Raw genomic sequence first — 12,022 nt, forward strand, 5'->3', positions numbered from 1 at the left:
ACATTTGTGATCTGAGCGGTTACACCTATGGATTTCAAAAGTAACTACCTCTCTCACAATGTAAACCTCTTTTTCATTCACCTTTTATTCTTCTCTGCCTTCATATTTTTTTTGTTACTTTTTTCTCATTAATTTATTTTTATTCTTTATTCTATTCTATATTTCATTTTTGTTTTTAGTACTTCCTTATAAGTTTTAATCACTTTCTTTTTTATCTATCTTAGGGTGTGAACATAAGAATAGTAGAGAAAGGGGCTGCATTTTTGTGATAGTGATAGTACTAATTTTAAGGAAAATGAAAAAAAAAAAAAAAAAAAAAGAGTAATATAAAGGTATTACTCTTATTTCATGATCATTGCTTTATCTTGACCATTTTACCATATATTATATTTATTGTTCACGTACTTTTTGTTCATACCAATTGATTTTCTCAATAAGGAAGATCGAAAAAATCTCTTAATAAAAAAAGATAAAAATACTAAATTCTTAGTTATATTGTGCCAATGTAATGAGGAGTTTTTTTGAGAGGAATGTAGTGTAAGAGTTAAAAAAAAAATATTGTGATACTTAAATTTATTGACAAGTGGTCATTTCTCTAAAAAAAAATGTTTACCTTAAGTGATTTCATTTTATTCATTGATTTCGAAAAGTAGCATAAGTCTCATGATATAATATCATGCATTACTCAGTTCAACAAGTGCCATACAATTGAGATGAACTAAAAGGCCACATAAAGAATATGGCTTCTAACATATGACTTCGACTTTTTACCTTCCTTCTTATGTATAACATGAGCGTGTGTGAGAGAGAAATTTTAGAGGGATATGAAATACATGTAGAGGAATCAAGCAATTTAATGGAGGAATTAGAAAAAGGAAACAAACATCCTCTTCTTTTTTTATTTATTGTGTTATTCTTTAAGGAGACTTATTGTATTAATTTATAGTCCTAATTTTTCTTTATATATTTTATTATTCTCTTATTCTTAACTTTTTTTTATATAGACCAATGGACCAGTGATTAGATGGAGAAAGAATGAAGAATACAAAGTGTTGTGATGTTCTTTACTGGCTATCTTTTAATGCCTTCCCATTTCTCAAAATGTTTAAGAATGAGACTCAAACATACATACACAAAGCACATGTTTTAAATGTCCGTTTAATCTATGTTTATTATTTATGTTGATAATTTGTACAAACGATCGAGTTTATTTTGGATGTTGTACCAACAAGTTTTTGGCTAACCTAAACACTAAACATATATTTACATCTTTTAGTTTATCATTTTTTTTTTATCCCTATCAATTGTGTAATCTATAAATAGTTAACTTCAAACCAATCTTATACAAAGAAAAATAATCAAATCAACGCATACATTAGCGCAATAGAAAAAGCGGACAGACGGGCACGGTCTGGACGCTAGTGTACTCAAAGACACTAACTTTTTTAGGTTTTTTTTTTTATCAAATAAGCCACTGAAGTTTTTTTTCTTTAATAAACTTGTGCAAAAAAATTAGATTGAAGCTTTTGTGGAAAAAACAAATAAAATATCAACTGAAGCTTTTTTAATATACATGTACATAATACACTACTATGACTCTGACGTTAAAAAAATAATACATTATTAATCATAGTATTAATTAGCAAATGGTGTATTTAATTAAATATTTTTGTTGCACCAAAGAACATTTAAAAAATTCAATGTTCACCGCAAAACACTTACGACTATTACGGTGGTATTGTTTTTTGTTCTGATATTTTTTTTGGAATTGACAGCACTACCCTTTAACTACAAGTAATCTAAGATAATGAAAATTGAGTTTTTTTGTAAAAGACTAGTAGGTCAGCTTGCTAACATGCACCTTAGTGTTTTTAGGTGGGTGTAAATTCGCAACCTCCTATATATATATATATAAGAATCATACATATATATGGCTTGACTCACATACATTATATGGTTCGAACCCCGACCCCTATACAAATTATCCATGGTAGCTACGAACTACACTTACGGAAATCATACATATATTTTATACTTCACTTTTTTGATAGTATGATATATATTATTTGTTTCCCTAAAAAAAAAAATTGTTATTTTTAAATACTACTTATTATTTTAATTATCTTACTAATTACTTATTAATTCAATCTAATCTATTATAGCCGATAATCTAATTAAAGTATTTGGTAGAATTAACGATTCAACTATATGATAAATGTAAAATGATATAAAATGACATTTTTAATTCATGGTAAAATTTATCAATTAATATTTAAGATATTTAGTAATTTAAATTTATTAATCTAATATATATTTTATATATTAATTATTAAAATCAATTTTTCACCACAATTTTATTTTAAATTTATTTCATTTTAGTTTTTATACATTATAAAGTATAAATTTACACATTCAAAAAGAAATATACCCGGAACAATTGAACATTCTTTCATAAGTCATGATATATATAAAAAAATTATACTCTTCATAATCCATAATAACATTTGCAACTAAATACACGTTCAATCCATATATTACATTGTTTAAAAAAAAAAAATTCATATATTACATAAAATTCAACTACTGCTAAATGAAAAAAAAAAAAAAAAAAAAACTCATGTGACTCACATCAAGGTGTTGTTGAAAACATAACAATCTTGTTTTTAAATTATAGGGTTAATTAAGTATATGAACCCTATAAATATTCAAAATGACTTCTACCATAGTGTAGGTGCATAAAATTGATCATTCTAGTTTTTAATAACTTATGTCCCTATCACTGACTTAGATTCTTGTAGGTGCATAAAATTGATCAATCTACCATAGTGTCTAGAATTTCCATAAATTTTCCTGTAAAAGTGTCTACGTTCCATGTTTCAAAACGAATCATCCTCTCGTAAATTAACTTCTTCACCCACTCCCATTCACAAAAATGTGCAAAACTTCGCTTATTTTCAAATGTATGTACGATGTAGTGGTCATTGCTAATTTGACACTATAAGCTAATTTGACATACACTCGAGCTATATAGCGCATTGCTTCCGACGACAACCTAGCATTCACCTTTTAACACAATCAAGATAATAATAAATAAGGAGAAAGAAAGACAGCGAATTTTTTTAAGATAATATATGATTACTATTTTGACAAATGAAAATCCTATATAATGGGAACAAAATAATTCTTAAAAACAAATAATGGGAACTCCTAAAGGATATTTGAACATAGTATGGAGTCAACTTCACCCTGAAGACACGAGTTGAGTTCAACGAACATAAGTGGAACCACAAAAACACCGAATAGATTACATTCAGAACATATTAATCCAGTAGCGATTAATTTGCAGCATGTGCTCTAGTCTTCCGCACTAAGATTCTACCAGGTCAACTCCATGAGCCTTTGCAGCTGCAGTGGCCGCAGTAGCGGAATCAACTGTTGGGTCGGACCGTGAACTTCCCTGAACTTCGGCTACATGTGGCTGCGGCTGTTGCTGCTGGGATTTAACCTTTGCAAGTATATCCTTTATCTGACTTCCTGTAAGTGTCTCATGCTCCAGAAGAGCATTTGCAAGTGCATGAAGCTCCTTTTCATGGGTGGTTAGAATAGCTTTTGCATTGTTGTAAGCTCTGTCAAGCAAGTTCTTCACTTCTTTCTCAATAAGAAGCCTAGTTTCTGAGCTCATACCTCTCCATTGATCATAGTAATGGTGAGTGACGGGTCCAACTTCAGTACTCATACCATATTTAGCAACCATTTCCCTGGCCAAAATAGTTGCCCTAGATATATCTGAGGATGCGCTAGAAGTAATTCCATTTTCTCCAAAAATTAGCTCTTCAGCAACCCGACCTCAACCCGACCTCCCATGCAAACATCAAGCCTGGCAAGCATCTGTTTACGGGAGGAACTAGTCTGATCCAAGTCAGGCAGTTGTGAAACCATGCCAAGAGCCATCCCACGAGGAACTATAGTTGCCTTGTGAACAGGTAACACACCATCAATATGGATTGCCACTAAGGCATGGCCACTCTCATGGAAAGCAGTAACCTTTCTTGATTCCTTAGATATAAAAGTTGACTTGCGTTCACTTCCCAGCAAAATTTTGTCACGTGCAACCTCTAAATCATGCATGCTCACGGCTTTGGCACCATCCTTTGTAGCCCTCAGGGCAGCAACATTAACCAACTTTTCAAGGTGAGCACTAGAAAACCCAGTTGTACAACGAGCAATGGTCACCAGATCAACGTCATCCGCCTTCAAAACCTAAATTATATTGAAGTAAGAAACACACTTACACTAGAAGTTTCCTTCTAAGTTTTAACAATTCTATATTCGACAACCTTACCATATCTCGTAGTTGTGCACATTCACAATTAAATTACAAAACTCGAATATAAGTATACTTAGTTAAAAAAGTATCATGGGTTATCCACTCTGAAGCCCCGATACTTCAAAATGGATGACGTACCGTATCCCCTGCATATCCTGCACCGATACATGCCCGATATTTCCCGATACGTATCCAGAGAGTATCCAAATATTAAATTTTATTTTTTTAAAAAATAATTATCCGATACGCACGAATACTTGTGTTTTTTATATTATTTTGATTTCTGTTTTTTTTTTTTTTTTTTTTTTTGTAAAAAATAAGAATAAAAACATTATATTACTATAATATATATACATTTCCTTTATCTTTCTTTGGTGCTAGTACGACCCACACCATACCACACAACCAATTGCATCTTTCCCTTTCTAAGAAATTAGGGTTTCAACTTTTTCTTCCAAAGTGGTCGCCGTCCACTTTGGCCACCGTCGAACTATCTAAAAGCTTGCTTTAAAGCTTCTTGTGCAACCTTGTTCTTCATCCTGTTGTGAGAGAAATTTGAGTACTTTCTCTTTTATCCATTCTTTGAAAAAACAAAATGGATCCAAAAAAGGGTAGAAGATTTGGTTTATGTGCATACTAATCTTCGACTATTGTCAAGGAAAGAAGATGGATATAAGAAAGGACAATCAAGAATGTGGGACATTAGTGGAGATGCGCATGAACCGCTTGATGGTGTTCGAATTTAGTTAGTAGAGTTGTCTTTGGATGAACCAGATTTGGAAGTTGATTTGTATCTTGATGATGAGAATGGAGGAGAGGAGATGTAAACGTTAGTTACTTGTTAGTGTTAACTCTTAGTACTGATGTGGTCATTTTTTGGATATAGTGATTCTTTTTTGAATCGACATAGTATAACACAAACAAGTTCCTTTTGGATATAGTGTAGCATTGATGTATAGCACTGATGGTGCTCTTTTTGGTATATATTGCGTATGTAATTGACTAATGACCACTCTCTTAATCGTCAATATTATTTATATTTATGTTAATGTGCTACAAGTCTCGTTTCTTGTGTTTGTTAATATACTTGCATATTGAAAAAATGGTTATAATTATATTGTATATTTAATTATATAATTTTTTTTTATTAACGTATCACAGTCGTATCATATCTTGATTTTTGAAATTTTTCCGTATCGATGCAGTATCGTATCGTATCTCGTATCCGGACTTCACATGTTATCCAGCAGACTCCCTATCATAGCTTAAGGAAATCATACTACAGAATGCTTTGCTTACACCAATATAGTGCAAGCACTGCACACGTGCCTCAAAAAACTGTTAAGCCATCAAACATACAAAATAAAATATTCTTCCAAAAGAGTAAAGTTATACCTCTGACATGAGAGATTCCAAAAGCTGCTGTCGTCCTTTTACATCTAGATTGCGAATAACAACTTCTTCTGTATGTATACTTAGATATGTCTAGAAATCTTTTTCCAAAAATTGTATGCCATATCTTTTTGGGGTTTTATAAATCATTGTATGCCATATCTTCTCTGTGAAATTTCCCACATCCAATGCATCATTCTTATGAATAGGCGTATATGTAGTTCCGAGAATTCCATCATTTGTAGGTTCTCCTACATTTCTAAGAGCAGCAAGGCCACCTACACTACTTTCTTCCTTTCTCTCTGAATTATAAATAGCTGAAAATTCATATACCTCAGGTTATAACTTGTGGTCTGTAAAATGTCCAAATAAAGGAATATTCGAAGAGCTGATTGAAGAAGAATATATAACATTTTGTATTCGTACATCCATTATTTATTATCCCATCATCCATGAAATAAAAGTTTTATGAAATTAACTTGTTCCTATTGCTAAACAAAAGTCAAAAGAGGTATCATAATTGTGATTGAAAGCATGCAACATTACAAGGACGATAAAAGTACAACTCTCTTGTTTACAATGATTAAAAGTGTAAGATATTAATCAAACTTCATAATCCCTAACAAAAGATTATGATCAATGGTACCACATATGGAATGTTTCCATTTGGGAAAACATGATCCATGATCAAAATATATACCAACGAGTTTACTATTTCAGGAAAATATTGATGTCATAATTTTATCTGAAAATTGTGCAGAAATGATTCCTCTAAGTATAAATCATCAAAAAGTTTGCAGTAAACGAGAGAAAATAACAAAGCACTAATATTCAAATCATTAAAAAAAGATTATGTCAAGTGCATTTTGTAACAATGTTTAACCTCAAATCATAACATTCAACAAGTTGAGATTCTAAATGCAATGCATATAGACCTGTGCCTTCAGTCTTTTTACTTGGGGCTCAACCATAATTGGACAGAATAGCAATTAACTCAGCTTTCTAATCAAATTATAAACACTTCAAGCACAGGTCTGGTTTCCTAGCCAGGGGAAAAACCTTAATTCCTTGAGCAAGGCTAGAAGGTTCGTAAAATAACGGTCAAACAGAGCAAAGCATAATCACATGCAAACACAGTCAAGTGAAAATGAGCAATTTTAGCCAAATACTCGCCTCTTAACAAGGTCTTTAGAAACTCACTTTCAGCCAGCCTACCAACTTTTACTAATGCTTTAACATATTCAGAAAATGCCAAAGAATTTGTATGCAGAGATGGCTGCCTTTCAAATACTAGGATCACAGCTTCGGGATCATTTTGATCGTAAAGTCCTTTGAGATAAGAGGCTTCCTCAGCTTCAGATGAATCACACAATGGCCGTGCCAAATTTCCTAGATATCTGGACTGGGATCTCTCTTGGGAGAAGAAAAGACTATTCCCTACATAATTTGAGAGTAAGTGCATCAAACAATATCTAAAGCCAATAATAGTTTCCTAGGCACTTCAAACACGGATGTAGTCTATAGAATTCCACCGCGAAATGTAATTTGAAGTTAAACAAAGAGAAACAAAAACATAATATGAACTAAATGTGGTAAGGGAACAAAAGTTTCGTACTCATAGAACCTTGAAACTTGTTACAAAATACATAGTTTCTAGCCAAAGAATTTTTGACCTTTCTAAATTCAGATTGACGCCTTTCAACCTGCAAAAATAACTTACAGAGTTATATATGACAAAAAAGTAATACAAAATACAAAGCTGAGATGGAAATTGTGTACATATAAAAAAATAAATTTGCAGTCCAATTATGATATCAGTGGCAGTACCTAATTGTCAAGATACCAAGAACCTTGCAAGAGATTAAACGATAGAAAAGTAATATGATACATTGATACCCAACGAGTTGATATTATTTTGATGCCAGTTCCACTATAGTTTGGTGAACCTGCATTCTCTATATTTTTATTTAATCCTAAATCAACACCACATAAATAAAAGCTGACGCCCCGGACACCGACACGACATTGACAAATTGTCTTTGATTATTGAAAAATTGAATATGTCAGTACTAACACTTGTTGGACACGGGACACACGTTTGATTAAAAAGTGTTGTGTAACAGAGAGACTCTGATTAAAAATCTGAGTGGTGAAAATTGTATAAAGGAATGAATAATAATAATAGTAACTAACCTGCCTTGGAGGTTGATGGGTTGAATAACGGAGTTTTGTTATGAAACGTCTCCAACAAGCCATGTGACAGTGTGTTGAGTCCTCTGAGTGAGTGAGTATGAACTTCTTCTTCTCTTCCTAACATGAATGATTTTCTCACTCTCCACATCGAATTCTCCTATAACCGAATTCTACTCTAACTAACAAATTCACTGCTCTCTCCTCTCTCTCTCTCTCTCTTTGTGCCACCTCATGATCATAATTCTCTCCAAACCTTGGCTTGGTACTATTGTGACTGTCCAAGCCCGTAACATCAGTACTCTTGGACCAACAGATTTCATCATAGTTTATTGACAAAGAGCTCTTTTTTCGATACCCACCTTTGCCAATTTTGTGAAAATATTTTCAACTTTTTTATCTAATGCTTTAAATGTTCCTCCCTCCATTTTTAAATATAAGCAAATTGACTTTTTAGGTTCATTCATTTAATAATGTATGTGGTTAATATGGATCACATACATTATTAAATGAATGAACCTAAAAAATAAATTTTACTTATATTTAGAAACGGAGGGAGTAATAATTACTAAAATGGATTAGATTGGTGACCCGTACGTCGCACGAGTCTTATTAGCCGAAATATAGTTGCTAAATAAAAAGGACATTTAATATTAATGTATTGTCAGATAATAGAAATGTATCGTTAATTAAAATGCAACACCAGCACATAATGAAGTTGTACTGTACATTCTCCTAAATGTGGGTTTCTTATACTACACGTTACGAAATACTTTTTCAAAGACGACATTGAATTTTTTTCAATATTTTCACCGTCTTCATATGTGATTAATATCTTCAACTTTTCTCTAGAAGTAACCCTCAAAACAACGACATACAACAATAAGAAATACTTTTACTTTTTCCTTATGATAAGATGTATCAATAAGAAATACTTTTACTTCATCTATTATAAATGTATCAATTTTTGTTTTTAGTCACTCTATAAGATATGACGTTTAACTTATTGCAACAGTTCCTTAAAAAAAAATTATTGTAACGGTGATGGTTAAACTTAATTAAATTAATATATTATAGATCTCAATCGTATAAATATTCATCAATAGTTAATAAATTTTGTTCAAAAAATTGATAGTTGAAGTTTACTATTTTTTTTTGGTGAAGTTTTTTTTTTTGGTGAAGATAGTTGAAGTTTACTATATTTCTTTATAGGAAAACAAATTTAATTTTAATAAAAATAAGAATAAGAGTTATAACAAAAGTGTCAGTAACAAAACTTATTTTAATTGTTGGGGAGTCTCGGGAGTGGCAATGGGTTAAACGTCTAGGATCCATTAAGAGAGAGACACCACACACTTACCCAAAATCTTAAGGTAATGAGTCTCCTCTCTTATATATCAAACGTTTCCTCCATTTGTAGTCGACGTGGGACATAATCCCTCACTTCCAACAATCTCCCCCTCAAGTGTGACTCGCCTAACCAGTGCTCTGATACTAGTTTGTTGGGGAGCGATGAGAGCGGCAATGGACTAAACGTCTAGGACCATCTAAGAGAAAGACACCACACTCTTATCCAAAACATTAAAGCAATGGGTTTATGGGTCTCCTCTCTTATATATCAAACGTTTCCACCATTTATAGTTGATGTGTGACATAATCACTCACATTTGATTTCCAACAGTAATATAGTCTGTAAAAAAATGTTTATATAAAATATCGATCATATGTGTTGGAAATTTAGGTCTCAATAAAAACAGATTTCATGAAACATGTTCAACAATTATGAATCAATAGCGGAAACAAACAAAACATTGAACATGATTATGATCGGTTCTACGACATGTTTGATTTATTAAGAATATTAAGAATTAGGGTATTTTGGAATACCTGATAAAACTTTCATGGCAGCTCTCACAACAACGGTAAAAAAATGAGGTGATCTGGAACAAACAACAATGTTAGCAGCGGCTGATTTGGTTCTTCCTCAACTGGTACCTTTATGCCTTTAGTTCTCTTCAGACAGGGAGAAGAGAATGTTTGCCGTGTACGGTATATTGGGGACCATAGCCTCTTTTATATTGGATGACCATTAAGGTTTTCCATTATTCCGTTAATGGGTCATCCGGACATCCACTCATTGAGTCCATATGATAAATAATATAAGTTACATTTAGGGTTAATTAAGTTTTTAGTCCTATAATATTCACAGTTTTGTTTTTAGTCACTACAAAATAAAATCACACTTTTTAGTCTCTGTGACATTTCCTTTAATCATTTTAGGGACCAAAAATGTTGATGAAATTTTTTTACAGGGACTAAAAATGTTGATGAAAATATTTTATAGGGACTAAAAATGCTGATGGAAAATTTTATAGGATTAAAATGTGTGATTTTATTTTGTATAGACTAAAAACAAAATTCTGAATATTTATATGGACCATTTACTTAATTAACCCAACTATTTATAAATTGTAATATAAGAATGATTTCATGTTTGTCTGCCCCCAAACTTTGAACCCGTGAATGAATTAGAAAGATTCACAATACCATAAATATGTGTATTGTGATGGGGTTAGTGCGATTTGATAGTAATATATTTCATTTTGAATTGCTAAAAAAAGGTGTATTGCTCACGTTGGAATTCAGTTAAATCTTCTTTTATAGCGTGCAAACCAGTTACACATACATTTCAAAAAGGAGTACTTACTACTTAATAATAAATACAAATCACAATTTATATGACAAACACATTACAAAAAAAAAAAAAAAAAAAAAAAAGGAGAAAACATTCAATACAAATTGAATATTTACATTGTGGCAACTATAGCAAAATAAATAAATTAATATATAAGAAAAGAAGCATCATAGATCAACCTGCATAATTTTTTATTTTTTTTGAGGGAAGATCACCTGCATAATGTAATTCAAACAAATTTATTCACGTAGATAAATATGAAAGATTGATAAATAAATAAAAAAATACTAAACGAAAGAATATCACTGAAAAATGTATTCTCTTTAAAAAGAAAAAAAAAGAATATATTATATATTTGAATATATGATATGGGGGTTGAAGAGGAAAGCAAACATATAGTTAAGTATTTGAAAATTGTAGGTCTCCCAATGAAGTTGGAAAATCATGATGTTGAGGAAATGTGGAATATCTTAAAGAATTTGGCACTCGAAAAATAAAAGAGAAGTATATTAGGTGAACTCTATGGAAGAAGAACCTCAACATTCAGAGATGATATCTTCAAGGAAAGGACATTCCTGGAAATTGTAGAAAAATAGTGTTAGAACAATATAGTAACATTGATCATGTAATAATGCAAAGAAAAAAAAACATAAAGTAGTATTGGATACCAAATACTCAAATCAAAAGAAAATGTGTGTGTGAGAGAGAGAAAAACTTATTTGAGAAGAAAATGAAATCATTTAGAGAGAAGATATTGAGGTACAATGGACTTCAATTTCACAACTATGCTTAGCTATGACTGTATACTTTTGTAACATGGTCTAGTGATTATTGGTAAGGTGCAGTGAATAAAGCTTAGCAAAAGCAGTGAAATTAGGATCAATAGAACATGGCAAGGAAATTTTGTAATAAAGCTAACATCAATTCCAAATAAAAAAAACAAACGAAAAAAGACTGTGATCGAAGGAGTTTTCTGCAACAGTTTTAATCATATTAGTAGTCTTACACATGTACCAACCACTTTGGCTGTTACAGTTTGTCTGCACCAACAAGTCTATGGAATAAATATGGAGCTTGAAGAATAAAGTATATGTCAAGGGATCTGGGGAAATTCCAATAACAAATTATCACATTCTTCATCTTCTTCCAACATGCATTTGTTGTTGCACTTGCAACTTGCAAGTTTAATCAATAACAATAGTTAATTAAGCATATATGAAATGAAACGCAGTAACTATAACAAGTCTGTTATAAATTATAATATTCAGAAGAAGAAAAAACACATATAGCAGCAGTGAAGATAAAGAGGAATTACGCACACACGGACAAGTCTAGACTCATCGAACTCCTTGCTAGTTTCCTTCACCGTCAGCTCATCCACCGCCTCCTCATTTCTCAAACACAAGAAAAAATAAGGA

At 31.6% G+C, this 12,022-nt stretch overlaps 1 pseudogene; it reads right to left on the reverse strand.

Annotated features, from left to right (window-relative positions):
* Positions 1 to 3,184: 3,184 nt before the first annotated feature.
* Positions 3,185 to 7,975, reverse strand: LOC25490011 (ATP-dependent zinc metalloprotease FTSH 4, mitochondrial-like; annotated as a pseudogene).
* Between the last annotated feature and the right edge of the window lie 4,047 nt (positions 7,976 to 12,022).

Source organism: Medicago truncatula, chromosome 3 (assembly GCF_003473485.1).
Source record: "Medicago truncatula cultivar Jemalong A17 chromosome 3, MtrunA17r5.0-ANR, whole genome shotgun sequence".
NCBI lineage: Eukaryota > Viridiplantae > Streptophyta > Magnoliopsida > Fabales > Fabaceae > Medicago > Medicago truncatula.